Genomic DNA, 20402 nt, shown 5'->3' with positions numbered 1-20402 from the left:
TTTCTTGTGACCAATTGAAAAAAATTGGAAAAAAATTGTGCAACACCTGAACAGGGGTTATATGTCCTTTCCACATTTTTGTGAGTTTTATTCAGCTTTTTTCCATGTTCCAAATCAACAAAAAAGTCTTGCTGATGAGATTTTGGCTTCACGTATATTTGACCGGTCGCAAAACGAGCAAGTGAGCTCCCATTCTGTGGTCTGGCACTATTCAGGGTCACTCCAATACTATGTTTGCCAAACAACATGTGTAGACTTTGGTGTATGAAAGATGAAGGAGGGTGTTCCTCATAGGCTATGTGCGCACGTTGAGTATTTGCTTGCAGAAATCTCTGCAGGGTTTCTGCATCTCTTGGCATTAAAAACGCTGCTGAAAAAATGCATGTTTATGTCGCGTGTTTGGTGCATTTTTGCATGCATTTTTGTCAGCAATTAAAGCTTTGTTGAGCTAAATAAAGATATTTTAAAAAAAAGTTGTGATGTAATTTTTTGGTTCAACACCACCTTTTTCATGCTGATGCAGTAGTTGGGCTTGGTATCAGCAGCTGTCATTGACACCAAGCTGTAGGTTTAGAAATGAGGGTGTCAGACTCACACCTATTCATTACTAAGCTTAGTAGTAGTAGTAGTAGTAGTAGTAGTTGTTGTGAAATGCTGGTATGTGTTTGCTGGCGCCTGTGCTCACAGTTAGAAAAAAAAGTAAAATTACATACACATTCAAATAAAAACAAAAAACCATTATACTCACCTTAACGCCCAATCCCCGATGCCCTTGTCTCCTAGAAATAATGTAAAATAATAAACCAACATATACTCACCCTTCTGCTGTAGTTCAGGTAATCCAAGTGTCCCACGGCAATCTCACGTGTAGAACAGTCACATCGGGAGGTGTGACCGCTCTACCCGGTCTCCCGGGATACACTGACAGGAGGTAATTGCCCCGCGGTGTATCACTGTGCTGCCGTGAGAGTTAACTGGAGTTCATCAGCTCCTGTGATCTCCATTACGGCACTGCTGCGTGGGAAAGTTCTCACACAGCGGTGCCATAAGTGAGAGCACCGGAGCTGATGAACTCAGGTGAACTCTCACGGCAGCACAGTGATACACCGCGGGAGCAATTACCTCCTGTCAGTGTATCGCCGGCATCCGGGTAGAGCGGTCACATATCCCGATGTGACTGTTCTACACGTGAGATTGCCGTGGGACACTTGGATTACCTGAACTACAGCAGAAGGGTGAGTATATGTTGGTTTATTATTTTACATTATTTCTAGGAGACAAGGGCATCGGGGATTGGGCGTTAAGGTGAGTATAATGGTTTTTTTATTTTTATTTGAATGTGTATGTAATTTTACTTTTTTTTTCTAACTGAGCACAGGCGCCAGCAGACACATACCAGCAATTCACAACAAAGCCGGTCACTGTCTCACACTACTTTAATGGTATTTTATTTTTGCACAGATTTTCTCATACTTTAGTTGTAATATAGGTCAATCTCCTCCCCCGGCAAACAACATATTGATAAATCTCGTTTATTTTCCCTAAAACCACAGCGTTCTCCTGAGACGTCTGAAATCACAGCTCTGTCTACAAGGAGACACTAAGCTGGGAAGTTCTCGTTCCTGCCTCGTCTTCTCTACTGCTGAAGGAATACATCTTTTGACCTCTTGTGAAGAGAGATCTCTTTGAACTTTTTTGCACTTTTTAAGGAGAAAAGTTTTGTTTCATGTCGCTTGATGTGAAAGCTGTTTTGCTGCTTAAGCTTCAGAATCTGTGCGCCCTTGTAAAAAAAAAAAAAAATAAGTGAGCGATAGCAGATGGAGGGTGTCATTGGGAAGGCTTAGTTCATTTGCCTAGCAGGGGAGCATAAGGCCGGCGTCACACTCCCGTAGAATACAGGCGAGTGCTGTGCAAGAAAACAGCGCACAGCATTCGGCCCAGTGTTAATCTATGGGGCAGCTCACATCACCGTTTATTTTCTCTGGCGTATTCAACGTGAGTGCAAAATCTGCTGCGATTGTCACGGAGACTCGGCCGAGACTTGTCAATGCAAGCCTATGGGTGCGAGAAAAAAAATAAAAAAATAAAAATCGCACAGCACTCAGACCATGCAACGACCCCACGTGATGCTCAATACTGTATAATGGCCCCACATGATGCTGCGTACAGTATAATGGCCACACAGTGCTCCATACTGTATAATGGCCCCATATGATGCTCAATACTGTATAATGGCCACACATGATGCTCCATACTGTATAATGGCCACACAGTGTACCATGCTGTATAATGACCACACAGTGTTCCATACTGTATAATGACCACACAGTGCTCAATACTGTATAATGGCCACACATGATGCTCCATACTGTATAATGGCCACACAGTGCTCTATACTGTATAATGGCCACATATGATGCTCCATACTATATAATGACCCCTGTTATGATCCGGTGACTTTGGAGCCGCATGAACTTTCTCTGGAGTAGGTGGAAACTGTACTGACCGCAAAACCTGAACTAACACCGCAACTAGAAGTAGCCGTGGGGTGTGCCTAACAAACCCTAGACACCTCGACACGGCCGGAGGACTAAATACCCCTATAGATAGAAATAGGAATATTACCTTGCCTCAGAGCAGAACCCCAAAGGATAGGCAGCCCCCCATGAATATTGACTGTGAGTAGGAGAAGAAAGACACACACAGGCAGAAAACAGGATTCAGCAAAAGAGGCCACTCTAGCTAAATAGGGAAAGATAGGACAGAATACTAAGCGGTCAGTATTAAAACCCTTCCTAAAATATCCACAGCAGATAATACAAAAAGTTCCACAATCTAACTAAAGACATGGAATGTATATCTGCCACTCCAGATAATCCAACAAGACTGGGAAAATACTGACACAATCTAGCTGGACAAAAAAAACACTGAATAGCACTGAATTATTAAGCACACAGCATGTGTGCCAAAGAAACAAAACCAGACACTTATCTTTGCTGATTAGGCAGAAGGCAGAAGGAACCAAACCAGGACCAAAACCTCCCAACAACCATGGACAACTGGCAAGGACTAATGAATACTGCACGCCTAAATACCCCAGTCAGAACTGCAATCAGCAGATACACCTGACCAGGACTGCAACTCAGGGGCAACTGCATTACCACCTACAACCACCGGAGGGAGCCCAAAAGCAGAATTCACAACAGACCCCACATGATGCTCCATACTGTATAATGCCCCCCCTTCCATCTTGTATGCATGGCTCATTTCCCCCCTCCGATCCTGTATGCATAGTTCATCTCCCCCCCTCCCATCCTGTGTGCATGGCTCATCTCCCCCCCTCCCATCCTGTGTGCATGGCTCATCTCACCCCCCCTCCCATCCTGTATGCATGGCTCATCTCCCCCCCATCCTGTATCCATGGCTCATCTCCCCACATCCTGTATCCATGGCTCATCTCCCACCATCCTGTATGCATGACTAATAACACCCCCCTCTCATCCTGTATGCATGGCTCATCTCCCTTCCCCTCCCCTCCTGTATGCATGGCTCGGCTCGCATCTTGCATGGCTCGGCTCCCCGTCCTCCTTCATCCTCCCCCCGTCCTCCCTGGCTGTCATACTCACCTTTCCCACACCGCGCACCGAACACCTTCTTCCTGCGTGAGCGGTCACGTGGTACCGCTCATTAAGGTCATGAATATGCGTCCATATTCATCACGTTAATGAGCGGTACCACGTGACCGCTCACACTGAGACCAGGCATCGCTGGAGTAGAGTGAGTATGACGTCTTCAAGGAGGCGGGCAGGCGTCTGGGCGGGCAGGCGGCCGGGGAGGGGGGAGGTCGGGAGGTCACCCCGGACTTTAATTAAAAAAATAAAAAAAAAACTTGCTCAGGTGCCGCCCCCCCCGCATCGTCCCGCCCTAGGCATGTGCCCTCAAGTGCCTAGTGGCAAATACGGCCCTGCTGGCAGGCACACAACAGTCAGTCCAGACCCACTGAAGGACGGTAGCTTCCCCACACAGCAGCCATCACCGGCTCTGCAGCATACGACCTCTATGTGCTATCTGAAAATCAGCTGCATGCATAGAATCCATTGCCAGGCTTTTTTGTGCTGAGAAAAAAATGTAGCTTTGATTAAAAAAACAACATTACCTAACATTGTATTGTGTGGACCCTTTAATTTACCATTCTGTTGTAACCAATAATATTCTGATGGTGTACAAGCTGTAAAGCAAATAAATTAATTGTAAATCAATAAATACAGTTACAATATAAAGTTAGCGGAGAATAACTGTTCAAACCAAGCACAGGCGCTCGCTGCCCCCTTGCCATGGCCAAACAGTTCAGGGCACTTTCCTACCTATGTGATTTCAGTCTATCAGAGATACATGGAAAAATAGTAGATGGTAAAATTGAACTGTTTGAACTAACGGTCTAGGGATTGTGGTTATCGTCGGCTTGCTCGTGACGGGCGGCACATGGCAGTGACGTCAAGGACGTCAAGTGCTGGCAGAACGGCACACTGAAGTCAGCTTCTGTGCTGGCTATAGAGAAGGATGCCGCACATCATGGGAAAGGGGAAGGTGAGAAGAATAATTTGTTTCTTCTTAAATTGTGCTGCAGAAGAAAGGTTGGAGCCCAGGATGGGGAACATTATACCAGGAAGGGGCCCAGGATGGGGGTCATCATACAAGGAAGGCGACCAGGACGGGGGACATCATACAAGGAAGGTGCGCAGGATGGGGGACATCATAACAGGAAGGGGCCCAGAATGTGGACGTGATACAAGAAAGGGGTCCAGAATGGGGACGTAATACAAGGAAGGGGCCTAGAATGGGGACATCATACAATGAAGGGGCCCAGGATTGGGACATCATACAAGGAAGGAGCCCAGGATGGGAGAGCTTATACCAGGAAGGGGCGCAGGATGGGGGACATCATACAAGGAAGGGGCCTAGGATGGGGTACATGATAACAGGAAGGGGCCCAGAATGGGGACATCATACAAGAAAGGGCCCAGGATGGAAAACATTACACCAGGAAGGGGACCAGGATTGGGGACATCATACAAGGAAGGGGGGCCCAGGATGGGGGACATCATAACAGGAAGGGGACCAGGATGGGGGACATTATACAAGGAAGGAGCCTAGGATGGGGTACATCATAACAGGAAGGGGCCCAGAATGGGGACATCATACAGGGAAGTGGTCCAGAAAGGGGGACATTATTCCTGGAAGGGCCCAAGAATTGGAGGCATTATTACAAGAAGGGGCCAGGATGGGGATATTATTACAGGAAGGAGCCAGGATGGGGAAAATTATAAAATGGAGGATGAACACTCATGTCTTTATAGGATCTAGAACGCTACATACATCTACAACACCCATACATGTGACCAACATGCAGGTAGGGTCCAGATCCCAATTTTGCACTGGGACCCAACGGACTCTAATTACAGCACTGGTATGAACAGTCATTTTGTACTTAAATGCCTTCAAGGAGTGGACAACAATGTAATACATGGATGTGATTAGTGCTCCACAATAGGAGACTCTCTTTGCAATGGCTATTCACTTTGGGCAACAAAGGAGGTCCTGTACATGGTGAAATGTGTTATCTGGCCATTAGATCAGCAATTATTTGAATTCGGCAAATCACAAAAATTTAACAGGGAAATTAATTTTTCATCAAAGCAGAATAAACATTGGATGTAAAAAAAATAATAGTCACTTCACTGCTCACCTGTCCCACTGCCCCCACAGTCAGCCGTCCGGTCCCCTGCACCCCTTCTTTTTGTCTTTCCAATCATGTGCATCCTTTTTTGCCCGCTATGCTGGGGCTTCCTACACTGGATAGACCTCTGATGTCACTGTGTGCCATGCTATCGCATTTCATGCAATGATGTCACAGCATGCATACCCCAGACGGTGACTAGGCATGAATTCATAACATCACAACGTGTATCTGGAGCGCCCGCTAGGATCGTGGGATACTCGGTACCGGGCCGGTTCTGTTCTTAAAGGAGTGGTTGAGGTGGTAGTGACCCGGTCCTTGGCCCTGGGCGTCCAGTAAAAAGGGGATTAGTGGAAATGGGAATAAAGTCTATTGTAGTATGTTCGTGACACTGCTTGAAGGGGTCCTCTGGGGCTGATGGTTTCGCAGCTTAGATGGTATAGCTCCCCACAGGTAGAGCTTAGTTCCCAGGGCTCCTGGTGTAGTTGGTAAGGGGATGATTGACGGTGGGGTGCAGGACTGTGGGTGCTGGAATTGCAGGACACAGAGATAGCAATTTCCTTTACCTTTTACTGGTAGAATTCATGTACAGTCCAGGGTAGAGGTAACAGGTGGTGATGGGGTCCCGGCAGCCTGGAAACAGCTTGGGATCCACTTATCCAGGTCGGTTCGGGGGCCTTCCCTCTGCTCTGTATATCTGACCCTTGCTGCCTGATGCTCTGCACGAGTCCTCTCAGTGTCTGTATTCTCAACTTGTATGGCTGAGCACGTGAACCTTTCCTTTCTCCAGCAGCCCCAGGCTCCTCACTTGCTGTGGTACCTTCAGGTGTTGGATGGGACAGGAGACTTTCAATCTCCTGCCCTCCGGGTTCAGTGGCTGGGTCTGCAATTCCCACACCACCAGACCCCGGTGTCTGGTCTCTTGACGCTTTCCTATGGGGTGAGCCCACTCGCAGCTCCAGACCGCAGGCTTCTGTCCTTTGCCTCCTCTCCTCTCACTGTCCCTCACACAGACTCACTAACAGCCTGTCTAACCCCTCCCCAGACCAGAATTTTTAGGAAAGTTCACCCTGAAACTGGGTTTAGAGCTCCCCCTTCTGGTCTGGAGTCAGGATGGTGTTGCATGTCTGTATTACCTGATTATGGGATCCCTCCTTGTTTCCAGGCATGTCATCACCTCCCCCGTGAAGAAGACAATACCATTGTGGCATCCGGACTCCTGGGGTGCCAAATATCTCCTAGCGCTCTACGGTGCGACAACATGGCACACACTGATGTCAGAGGCTTAGTCGATACCAGAAGACCCAGCGTTGCAGACTAAAGAGGATGTATGTGACGGAGTAAGGCAAAAAGAAAAGGCACTGATTACTTTTACGGCTCACTGCTGTGGTAGGTGAGCAGTGAGGTACTATTACTATTATTTTTTAACCTTGTGCCAACCCTCTGAAGACCCCATTTTGCTGAATTTGCTGGAAGCAAATTCCCCAAAAATTGGTATTGTGGAGAACACAAATTTTTGTAAAATTGAAGGAGAACTTGTTCAACTTCACTGGCCATTAAACATTTATTTGTAAAATGCCCAAAATGATATGAAATAATAAAAGAATACTCACCTTACCCTTTGGAGGTAGATTGTTTTTCGAATTGGAAATTTACATATGCATGTAATGTGTATGGGGAATATTTTGATTTCTATACAATACAGTATTTTATATTACCTTTTACATTATATTTTCATATAATGAGTTTTCCCGTTTCTTCCGGCAGTATTCTCAGGAGCAGCTCTGTTTCCAGACACAATGGAGCTGCTCTTTCTCCCCTCTCCTAGCAGAACATCAAGCATTCAAGCACCGATAATGACACTTGTAGTCAATGATGAACGACATATAATAAAACCTTTGTGTCTGGCGCTCTATATGATGTGCTTCTTCGATATTTTTTCTGTCATAGATACTGATTTTGCTTTTGTCAAGCCGGGACCTGTCTGGGGATCATCACAGGGATGTAAATTATCTCCGCTTTACGGAGCAGCGACATATTGAGCTGTTATGTACACAAGATTATAGAGCTCTTAGGCCCTTTTATGTCTGAAGTTAACTGGTAAGAAAAAAAAATGACTTTAATAAAAGTAAAACAATTTGGTAATTCAGATCCCGGAGGTGTAAGGATGTTAAGGAAGCAGCAGAATGATTGATGGAGCTGAAGTGTTTGATCACTGAATGGTAACTAAACCAAGTCATGTTGTATCGATATTATTAGGATTTATGGGCTTTTGACTGTTTTATTCAGTTGAGTGACCTTTGAGTTTCACAATGAATTCCCCAGTGCAGGCGTAATCATGATTAGTTTTCATTTATCATGACACGGCCTGGTAACAAATGTTCCTTTTAATATAAAACAGAAATAATGCCTGCACATTGGTACACAAAATCGATATTGCTCCAGCTTCACTCCCATCCCTTATTAAACCAAACTGTTATTGATCCGGAAGATTTTTCATGTTTTAATTAGTAATCCTCTGGGAGGAGGACATCTGTGACCCAGGACCTCTGCCGAGAGAAGATGCTCCGGAATTACCTGGCTCCTCAGATGCTTGTGTCAGAGATCCAGAAATTAATGCGTCCATCTATAGATTAAAATGGAGGATTGGCTTCTATAGCTCTCCATCTAATATCTGCCTGTACTACATGGATAAAAGTATAGGACAATCCTCTTAATCATTGAATTCAGAAGTTTATATCAGTCTCATTGTCCTCAATGTATAACATCTCGCCCCTTGTTTCCGGTGTATGACATCCGGTCCCGCGCCCCCGGTGTATAACATCTGGCGTCTCGCCCCCCCGGATTATAACATCCAACCGCTGACCTCAGTGTATAACATCCAGTCCTCAATGTATAACATCTCACCCCTTGTTTCCGGTGTATAACATCCGGCCCCGCGCCCCCGGTGTATAACATCTGGTGTCTCGCCCCCCCGGATTATAACATCCAACCGCTGACCTCAGTGTATAACATCCAGCCCCTCACACCCAGTGTATATAATCTGGCCCCTCACCACTAATATATAACATCTGGCACCCTTTCCTGGTGTATAACATCCGGCCTCTTGTTCTCCGGTGTATAATATCCGACCCCTTGCCCTGGTTTATAACATATGACCCCTCGCCCTCGGTGTATAACATCCGGCCTCTCACTCCCAGTTTATAACATGACCCCTCACCCTCAGTGTATAACATCTGACCCCTCGCCCTCGGTGTATAACATCCAGCCCCTCACCTCGGTGTATAACATCTGGCCCCTCGCCCCCTGTGTATAACATCTGGCCCCTGGTGTATAACTTCCAGCCCCTTGACCCTAAGTCTATAACATTCGGCCCCTCTCCCCCGGTGTATAACATCCGGCCCCTCAGCGCCAGTTTATAACATCTGACCCTTTGCCTTCAGTGTATAACATCTTACCCCTCGCCCTGGAATATAACAACTGGCCCCTCACTCCCAGTAAATAACATCTGGCCCCTCGCCCCTTGTGTCTAACATCCTGCCCCTCACCCCCGATTTATAACATCTGACTCATCATCCCCGGTGTATAACATCTGGCCCCTCATCCCCGATTTATAACATCTGGCCCTTCGCCCCTGGTGTATAACTTCTGGCACCTTGCCCCCAAGTCTATAACATCCGGCCGCTCGCACCAGTGTATTGTTGAATGTCAGGAGAACGTTACCCACCCGATTGCATTGTGCCTGCTATACAGTTTGGTGGAGGAGGGAGAAATCTATGGGCTTGTTTTCAGGGCTCGGCCTCCTTAGTTCCATTGAATAGAATTTTTAATGCTTTGGCACAAGAGATTTTGGACCATTTTGGCTTTCACCTTTATGGGACCAGTTTGGGGAATGCATTTTTCTGTTCTGATATCTGTGCCCTAGTTTGGTGGGAAAAACATGACCAGCCGCACAGAGCCTGGACCCAACCCCATCCAACACCTAGACCAGAAATTGTGAGCCTGACCTCTCCACAACATCTGGGTGTTCCCTCACAAATGCTCTTCTGGATAAATGGGCGAAAAGTTCACAGACACTTCCAAAAAACCTTCCCTGAAGACTGGAACTGTTATAGCTACAAAGGGGGGACCGGCACCATATTAATGCCTATGGTTTCAGAATTGGATGTCATAAAATATTATGTAGGTGTAATTTCCACATAACGTACCCATCTACTAAACTTTTCAGAAATTTGTATTCCCTAAACCTAAATAGTATTAGTGAGGTTTCAGTTGGCGCATAAGTCTATAGATGGAAACTGTATATTTGTGACATTTCTAATTGTATGAACATTTTGTGAAAACATTATGAAAATTAAATATTAACCAACTAGAATACAAAACATTCCAAAAAAATAGGAAAATTAATTTTTGTAGAATATTAAGAGATAAATGCTCCAGCCTGCATGTGAAGAACCTATCTGTAGCATCTTCATTACCGGTGCAGATAGGAGTCTCCACAATGATTCAGGCAGAACATCATAAACACTTACTCACCCTAATGAGCTCCAGGCCAGGCTCTTCATGATCTTATTCAAACCCGAATGCCAAGGTTTTATATTTCTTCCGAAAAACTACCCATTGGCGTCTTCATATATTTTCCTGTTTGTTTTCTCATTTTCTTAAGAAATGGTTCATTTAATTCCTTTCTATTGACCCCGGGGGACGAGGACTGCAATAAATCTTTTCAGTGGAACCGATAATATTGTAAATATTTTATTTTATTTCACCTGCTTATTATATTTTTTAGCTATGAAATATATAGGGTCTGGAAAGAAAGATGAGCCGGCGGGAAAAGAACAGGAATAGCCAAAACATGTTGCTTAAAGGAACACCAGACAAGATTCACACGGTGGGTTATCGCTCTGGTCCGGGGTCTTAGGGAGCATTTTCTCTGTGTTATGTCCCCCCAAGAAAAACCACGGAAAATGCGTCACAAACCAATTTTTTAATAAATATGTTACAAAATTTAGAATTTTTTTTAAGTCGCTAAAATAATGCAAAAGAAAATATAACTTTGTTATTATCATCATAGTCTTCCTGACCTGGAATATCATGCTGCCCAGTTATTTGTACTGCACAATGAAAGCTACTATATAAAAATCAAACCCCCAAAACAATGCTTTTTTTACCATTTCTCCCCATTTGGGATTTTATTGCTGTTTTTCAGTACATTATATGGTATTATGAGGAATCCGGTCAAAACCACGATGCATCCCACAAAAAAAAATTAGCCCTATGTCAAAAGAAAAATGAAAAAAAGTTACGTCTCTTGGACTAAAAAAATGCAAAATTGAAAAATTAGCCTCAATGGGTTAATGTCACTAGCAATTTGTTTTTCTGTGGATAACTAAGTTTCATTTTATATTTCCTTTCGATATTTTTCCAAGCCTTGAATGCTTTGTCTGAATGCTCAGCCTTCAAATGGATTTTGATTTTGTCTCATTATATTCGGTACTTTTCTATTTAGACATAGAGGTTATTACATAGAGGTTATTTTTTAGTCCTGGACATTTTGTTACCAGGGGATATAAACTCTTTAGAGGAGTTATATGATATATCATTCTAAAAACTCCTTATATATTTTCAGCATCCCCAGTTACAAGGACATGAACCCAGCCTACAAGACTAAGCTCTTCCCTAAGTTTACGAAATTTATTTTTTGTTTAAAGTTCCAGGATTTTGTATCTCTCTTTATAATGTTTTATTGAATATTATTTCCAAATAGTGGAATAATGATTGCAGTCTCAGAGAGGGCGAACACGATCAGGCCCCTGCAGGCGGTGGTCCCCCTTGATGCCAGCGCTAATTTCACCTGGATGTGTGCCCTCGGATGCACATTCAACTAAAATGTATTGCAGCGCAGAGACCCGCTGGGTCTCTGCACAGCTATACACGTTGCCAGCCAATCAGAGGTCGGCAGCAGACGTTAACTTGGCAGTGACGAGCAGCACATGGCAGTAACGTCATGCACTGCCCATGACGGCACACCAAAGTCAGCTACCGTCATCTGCTTTAGCTATAGAGGTGGATGCCGCACATTATGGGAACGGGAGAAGGTAAGAATAATCATTTGGTTTTTTTTTTAAAGTACTGGAGAAGATTGGAAGATGCCCAGGATGGGAGTATTATACCAGGAAGGGGACGAGGATAGGGGACATTATAACAGTAAGGGGCCCAGTGTAAACAGTTGACCAAATGCTACGCACAGAAGGCACGAGGCAAGAACAGTCAATGAACTATTTATTTCCTTCCGATTTGGCGGGAGTCAGTAGTCAGGGAACAGTTAATAATATGAAACAACAGTAAACTATATGACAATAAACATAGAATAGCTTTTAGAATACAATTTAAATAATGGGAAAGTCAAGGATTATGTTTGTTTTCTTTCTACAAGGGTGGTACACCCATTCCTGGGTAACTATTACGTTAGCTCTTCCTGCAGCAATGGCCCTAGTGGGGGTCACTGTGTCCTCCCGCTAGGCTGCAAGCCCTTCTAACAAAGTCTATCAAGGAATGTTGAGCTTCCTGTGTTCCAAACGGCACCCACCCTACCTGTTGTCCTAACCCATGCTCACCTTGTACCGTATGTTATAGCTGGAAGTGACGGCCTGACTCTCTCGTGTCGTCCTTCTGTAACCGCAGGTGTCCTCCTTTGGTCGACATCTCCTCTCAGATCTTCAGTGCTTGACCAACGGCAGGTATCTCCTAGGCCTAAGAAAGAGAGTGCTTTGCCTCGGCTCTCGACGGGTGTCATCTGGGCTCTGGGTTTTGACCAGTATAGGGTGTAAATTCTAACCTTGACTAACATGGTCTGGGCTCTGGGTCTTCACCAGCGCAGATCAGGTCTTCAGCTCTTGACCAGCGTAGTCGGGTCTTTGGATCTCACTGGGCGCTGTCCGGGCTCTGTCTGACGGTGGCCATCACCCTGCTGGCGAATGCTCTCCGCTGAGGCCTGTCATACTGGCATCAGCTTTGTCTCCTGCCTATATTTGCACCGCTGCTCTCCTTGGCACCAAATGCTGCTGCTCTTTAGACTTTTATATCCGGGAACTCCGTCATTCAAGGCACCTGACCGGGTCCTATACATGAACTCACTCCCCCTGCAACTGTTCTGGTGCCGTTTGGTTCCACATGGTTTCGTCCTTGCAGCCGATGGCAGTCTTTCCTTATTAATGCCACATCACGCAGGGTCTCTTCAGGTGTACAACTGCCTCCTCTTACACCAGAATGGGAGACATTATACCAGGAAGAGGCCCAGGAAGAGGTGGAATTGTTATAGGAAGGGCCCAGGACAAGGGACATTATTACTGGAAGGACACAGGACAAGGGACATTATTACTGGAAGGGCCCAGGATGGGACATTATTACTGGAAATTGCTCAGGATGGAGGACATTATTATAGGAAGGGGTGCAGGATGGGGAGCATTATTACATAAAGGCCTCAGTACAGGGTCATTATTATATGATGGGGAACAATATACCAGGCAGGTTCAGGATATAGGACATTGTTATAGAGTGGGGCCCTGGATTATCACTGGAAGGGCCCAAAACAGGAGGGCATTATTACTGGAAGGGGACAGGATGGGGACATAAATACTGAAAGGGGGTCAAAATGGGGGAGATTTTTACAGGAAGAAGAAAGGATGGAGGACATTACTACATGAGGGGCAAACACATGCCTTTATAAGATTTAGAATGCCACAAGGGCCCATACGTCTTACCAACATGCAGATGGGGACACAGGTCCAAATTTTGCACCTGCACCTATTGGACTCCAGTTACTGCAGTGTTTAAAAGCTTACAATATTATGATGGCTGATGCCTAATTCCTCCCATACCTACAAATTTGACATTGGATTTGTTTTGTTCGACACAACAGGATCTAGCAAATTACTGAATCTTTTTCTAGTTGGTTCATCATCAAGAGAGAAATAATTATCTTGAATTGTGAATAAAAACTTGCAGCTTTTAGCACAACTATCAGACTGTATATGCCAAATAATGCCTACATAATTAAAATGCTCCATAATAAGAACTCTATTATTATTTGCTGCCTTTTCTATTCTTCAGCATCATTTCATTTTCTGTACTTTATTTCCTTCCCTGCGTTCAGGAAGTCAGAGTGACAGACCTATTGTCCTGCAACAACAAGGGGTTTGTTTGCTGAAGAATAATTTGTAAAGGGCTTTTTATACCAATTTTGGGACATTAAATGGCCTGTATTTTAGTAAGAAAGGAAAAAAAGCAATTTCTATATTTTTTTTTTGGGGGGGGGGTTGTTTTAATGTTTTCGCTATACGGTTTTGGATATAACATGGTAACGTTATACTGTGGCTCATTACTCTTACTACAATGTGAAATTTATAATTTTTTTATGTTTTACAACTTTTCCAAAATAAAAAAAACACCAGAAAAAATGTTCATGCGTTCATATTCTGAGAAAAATTACTTTTTTCCTGACCTTGCTGCCATGGAAGCCCAGAGGCACCCTTCTATTTTGCCGCAGGGCACCAGCAGAGTGCAACAGAGCGCCTCTTCTAAAGATTCATCAGAATCCATATTTTTATCATTTTGCAAAATCCAGCAAAATGTCAGACAGAGATCACCTTTTTTTTAGGTAATTTCAAACGTGAGGGAAAGAGGTTAAAAAAATAATAATAATAATTCTCACCCGCCGTTCACCTGTATTCAAAAAGAAAAAGACGAAAAAAGTGTTGCTCCATAATGTAAATGTAACATCCCAGGTAACCGGTTGTTACAGTGGCATTGCTTTCCTCGCGGAGAGAGTGATGTCATGCTTGGAAGCGAGGAAGGATCTCTTTAACAGGTATTCAGCACATACAACACCATTCTGACTCCAGGCCAGAAAAGGGAGCTCTACACCCGGCTTCAGGGGAGCTGCTCTCTCTGGTCGGGAGGAGGAGTCAGTTGCTAGGCAGTTGCTAGGCAGTTGGAGAGAGATAGTTGGTGAGAGGAGAGCGAGGAGTGAGGAAGGAAAGCTGGGGCCATGCAGACGAGTGATTCTGCAGCTCCTCGGAAGGAAAAAGAGAGCAGAGCAACTTGTAAAGAGACTGAAAGGAGGAAGGAGCAAAGGCGAAGTGAAGAGCTGGAGAGAGAAGTTGTGACAGAACTTCCTCCAAGCTGAGCGCATATACCGGTAGCCGGAAGACCGAGGTTGTGGGGGTAACTTTATGCCCCATGGCAGAAACCGGCGGACATCTAGATTTCAAATTACCTGTCCACCATTAACACCCGAGGACACAGTAACAGATAGAGCCCGGGTCATCATAGAGATGCTGTAAAAAGGCTTGAGTTACCTGTCATACAGGTTAGTGTCCTACCTAAAGGGCGACAGAGGAGAACGTGAGGACCTTGTGTGAGGCCTAAGGCAGCAAGGAACTACAACAATACAGCACTAGAAGGAAGGCTTCTGCAGCGCCCCAGAGTCCTGGTCGTTGCAGTACTGTGGCTCCGCCACTAAGGGGAGCTATGGTACGTCTGATGGCACTGAAGGAGTTCATCTGAGCAGGTATCACAGACACCAATACATTTCACCACCGGGCCTCCAGGGGGAGCTAAGGGTTCTATTCATTAGGCCACTCCTCACACACTGGTAAAACTGGGGGTCAGGCAGGAAGTTAGAGAGAAAGCTGACTGGGTTGGAGCCAGGCAACACCTTGTGGCAGAGGGTGTTGCAGGAGAAGATTCGGTAGGGTCTCTGTCAGGAGTGGGATCCTGACAGAGACTTGGCAACTAGAGAGAACGAAACGGGACCGTGCCTGCTCAGTATAGCGGCGGTGCCCAAGAAAGGATTGGAAGCGAGATAGATTGTGCTGAGTGAGAAACGAGATCAAAGCAACAAGGAGAATACCAGTAGGGGTCGTGCTGTAAGATCGAGGCAACATTCTACTGAGGCGCACCACCGGCGGCCGGAACGCCGAGGGAGTATTACAATATTCAGCTTCATGCAATACTCTAAACAGCGGCAGGACAGTCAGTCTAAGGCAGGCTGTCTCACCTAAATCACCTATGCAGTCTTGGGGGGCAACTTGTGGAGAGGGGCGATTCTAGGGTCCCGGAAGAGCTCCGAGCCTACCCGTCAAACGGGTGCCGTTCTAACCGTAACAACAGTGAGGAACGGAGAATTAGCAGAACATCATCTAATTGAGTTGTGAGGGAACTTAAGAAATGGACACAACAGTTGTGGGGACTTTCCGTAAGCACAGCAGGGAAGGACCGCAACACATAGCGCTAGAAGGAAGGCACAGATTTCCACCTGCTAAGAGAGCTCTGGAGGTGCCATTGGACCGGCCGGACTTGCGCAGCCTGGCTATCTGGACTTCGGACTGAGGACCGAGAGATCTTCAGTAAAGACGTAATGAGACTGCAACTTGGTGTCCTCATTATTTACTGCACCGCACTATTACAGCACCACCATCATCTACTCACATCTCTCATTCACTGCGCGCCCCTCGGCAGGGCCACGGACTGGGCCTAGCCACCGTGACAACCCCAAAGGTCCGGTACCGGGTACCCCTCGGCCCTGCGGCGGGTGGGGCGCCGCAACTTGGCGTCACGAACAGGATCTACTTAAGCCTGAAGAATCAGGTCATGTGTGCCTTGGAACTGTGATTTATCGTGTTCAGACTGTGCTTTATTGAGAGGATTGTGTATTGCCGTTTGCCGCCAGAAGTTCCCGCCAAAAACCGCTGCCATTGCTACACCAAAGAAGAAGGAGGGCGTGCCATGGGCGGAGACTACCAAAGTGGCGCCAGAAGCGGCGACCGCCCCCTGCGCCTCTTGCTGCAAAGCGAAGACCTGCCCCAAAGCAGAGGACGACCCCTTGATTTGCGACGGCGAGAAGCAGGTGACGGAGAAGCTCGACCTTGGAGGAATGGCGGAGCCAGGTGCATGCACTGCCACCGACTATCAGACAGCGATGATGAACAGCAAGTGCCTGAACAAGGGGGGAGTGACCCCGGCTTGCCCTCATCCACCAGAGGTGGACCTACGTCCACCGCAGCGGAAGGATCTGAATTCCTCGGAACCGGCTGCGGAACTGAGTCTACCCATCCCGTCCTCAGAGCCAGCGGAGGAGGAACCATGGTGGGCGGAGCCGCATCCGGGGACCACATTGGAGGAGCCGCGGTCCGGGCTGCAGCCGACTCCAGCATCCTCGTTAATGGACCGGATCAACATCGGTGGAACCACATCAGGCGCAGGTATGGAAGACGCCCCTGCTCCCCCGCTCGGTCCCGATCCCGCGACCGCTCCTCACCCCAATAAAAGCCGCCTCCTCTCGGCAGAGCTAGTGGTGTTACCCCCCGACGCAATGGGGAAGCTGGTACCACCGCTGCCGACCAGGATGGGAGAACCCATAGATGTGGGCCCAAACGGGGTGATTCTCCAGTGGGACACCCCCCGGATCGGGCCAGATGGAGTTCGAGAGGAAGTGTTCACCCTTGCTGTGCTTACCTGGGAGCAATACAAACAATGCTTGATCCTACATTGGAAAAGGCAAAAAGAGGCAGAGCTGACTAACCCACCAAGGGTACAACAACCACCTCTTGCATGTGATGACAGGGACATGGTGAGGCGGGGCACTGTGTTGGCTTTCCACCCGAAGAGGGGATGGGGCTCCATACAGGAACCGGGGCTACCAACTGACGTCTTCGTTGCCAGCTGCAACGTGAAGACTCCCTGCTGCGGCCGAAGTGGTGATCCATTGCAAAGGGGGGATCCGGTGACTTACACCCGTCATCGGAATGCATACGGGTGGTATGCCCGGGACGTGCGCCGCTGTGAGCTTGGGGAAGCGTCATCTGCTACTTCAACCATGATGGAACCAGACGTGACGGATCTTACCAACATTGCCGCCGTACGTCTCATTGCAGCGACTGAGCTGGCGGCTAGAGTCCGCCTTCGGGTTCAGACATCAGGTGGTCTGACTGCACCAGGGAAATCCACTAGTGATACTGGTGCGGCATCAGCTGCTGATCTAGAATCAAAGCCTGCACAGTCAGAAGGTGCCCACTTTCGGCTGATGTCTTGTGATTTACTATGAAGATAAACCTCGATGCCATGAGTATGTATATAGTTATTGTTCTACTGTTTTGCTGCTAAACCCGTTTTGGGTTAACTTTTAAAGTGGATCCCTTCGTTGACCCGGGATCCCTATTGTTTTGTTTGTTTTTCTAAGTTTTGCACAAGTTTCCAGAACTGCCGCAATCATGAACAGTGCATGATACAAACTCTCTGTAAATAGTTTGCACCTTATTAAAGGTGCTCCCTACTGGTTTTACTTCAAAAAAAGGACTCTTTGTGAAGATACCACAATGGAACCTTTGCTAAGTATGGACTGGTAGCTTGAGAAGATATACTACCTCATAAAGACTTGGTCCCTTCTTAAAGGGGATGTTCACTTGTGCATCTAAAGAATGGTATTGCTTTAAGACTGCGAGATAGCAATAATGTCTTAAAAGAGAAAGTTAATGATGCTGTTGATATGTAATCGTTAATGTAACTAACTAGTTAATTGTAAAAGAATGCTGATAATGTTCCCCGAAGGAAAGTGAAAGTTAGAAGAAAGATGCAGTGGGCCCGTAGGGGTAGACGTAGTGTCCTGCATAGTTGCTAGTAAGAAAGTAATGATGGAAGTTAATGCTTTAAGAAAATGTTGATAACGTTGATAGAAAATGAGGATAGAAGGTAAACCCTGAGTCCTCCTAGGAGCCATATAGAGATGGCTCAGTGCTCTTAAAACTGAAAGTAATGTTACGTTCTATACTGTGTATAGTAGTTGAAAAGACAGAAGGCTCGGGCTGAAAGGAGCGGTCCTGTAAGAAAGGAGAGGCAGTAGGTCTGGTGCCGTTAGGACAGGCGGTCCTGCAGATTTAAAGAAGGAGAATGTAAAAGTTAAATTGCCTTATAATGTGATTATAAGAAGGTCTTTAGCGGATTCAGAGTGTATGTCCTTAAAGGCGATGTTAAATTATTGTTCAAGAATTTGTACTAAGTAGAATACCCGGTTGGGTAAGAAAAGTTATTTATAGCATGTTGCTATGATATTTAACCATGTTTGTAACGTTCAAGTGTCCTCACCTCCCATAAAGGGAAGCTCTGTTCAAATATACTTATTGTTATTGCACTCAACAAAATTGTATGTCTTTTCGCTAACTTGTATTGTTGTTTTCTTCCCAGTCCCGGAGTACTGGGTTTAACCAGGGGGGAGTGCAGTGCCCCAGAGTCCTGGTCGTTGCAGTACTGTGGCTCTGCCACTAAGGGGAGCTATGGTACGTCTGATGGCACTGAAGGAGTTCATCTGAGCAGGTATCACAGACACCAATACATTTCACCGCCGGGCCTCCAGGGGGAGCTAAGGGTTCTATTCATTAGGCCACTCCTCACACACTGGTAAAACTGGGGGTCAGGCAGGAAGTTAGAGAGAAAGCTGACTGGGTTGGAGCCAGGAAACACCTTGTGGCAGAGGGTGTTGCAGGAGAAGATTCGGTAGGGTCTCTGTCAGGAGTGGGATCCTGACAGAGACTTAGCAACTAGAGAGAATGAAACGGGACCGTGCCTGCTCAGTATAGCGGCGGTGCCCAAGAAAGGATTGGAAGCGAGATAGATTGTGCTGAGTGAGAAACGAGATCAAAGCAACAAGGAGAATACCAGTAGGGGTCGTGCTGTAAGATCGAGGCAACATTCTACTGAGGCGCACCACCGGCGGCCGGAACGCCGAGGGAGTATTACAATATTCAGCTTCATGCAATACTCTAAACAGCGGCAGGACAGTCAGTCTAAGGCGGGCTGTCTCACCTAAATCACCTATGCAGTCTTGGGGGGCAACTTGTGGAGAGGGGCGACTCTAGGGTCCCGGAAGAGCTCCGAGCCTACCCGTCAAACGGGTGCCGTTCTAACCGTAACAACAGGGAGGAACGGAGAATTAGCAGAACATCATCTAATTGAGTTGTGAGGGAACTTAAGAAACGGACACAACAGTTGTGGGGACTTTCCGTAAGCACAGCAGGGAAGGACCGCAACACATAGCGCTAGAAGGAAGGCACAGATTTCCACCTGCTAAGAGAGCTCTGGAGGTGCCATTGGACCGGCCGGACTTGCGCAGCCTGGCTATCTGGACTTCGGACTGAGGACCGAGAGATCTTCAGTAAAGAGGTAAAGAGACTGCAACTTGGTGTCCTCATTATTTACTGCACCGCACTATTACAGCACCACCATCATCTACTCACATCTCTCATTCACTGCGCGCCCCTCGGCAGGGCCACGGACTGGGCCTAGCCACCGTGACAACCCCAGAGGCCCGGTACCGGGTACCCCTCGGCCCTGCGGCGGGTGGGGCGCCGCACTTCCAACTCCACCTGGTTAGGGGGATACCTGAGACGCTTCCAAGCCAACCGGACCATATCTGTACCTGTGATTTGATACCCTGGACTGTGGCTGCCTTGAACCAAGTAAAGAGGTAAAGAGACTGCAACTTGTGTCCTCTATTTCTTTTTACACCTCCTACCATCTTCATCTATTACATCGGGAGCATTGGGGACCTAGTTTCACCTGAGGAAAATACCATCCCTGCTGCCATAACATCATCCCAGTGGACCCCTTT

At 46.6% G+C, this 20402-nt stretch overlaps 1 long non-coding RNA gene across 1 annotated transcript; it reads left to right on the top strand.

Annotated features, from left to right (window-relative positions):
- Window positions 1-5909: 5909 nt before the first annotated feature.
- Window positions 5910-7632, top strand: LOC143817925 (uncharacterized). The gene is made up of 3 exons (XR_013224209.1): window positions 5910-6000; window positions 6903-7130; window positions 7505-7632. It is a non-coding gene; the product is annotated as an uncharacterized LOC143817925 (long non-coding RNA).
- Window positions 7633-20402: the final 12770 nt, after the last annotated feature.

This window comes from Ranitomeya variabilis, chromosome 3 (genome assembly GCF_051348905.1).
Source record: "Ranitomeya variabilis isolate aRanVar5 chromosome 3, aRanVar5.hap1, whole genome shotgun sequence".
NCBI lineage: Eukaryota > Metazoa > Chordata > Amphibia > Anura > Dendrobatidae > Ranitomeya > Ranitomeya variabilis.
Note: the sequence above shows the minus strand (reverse complement) of the source record. Positions and strands in the feature narration are given on the sequence as shown.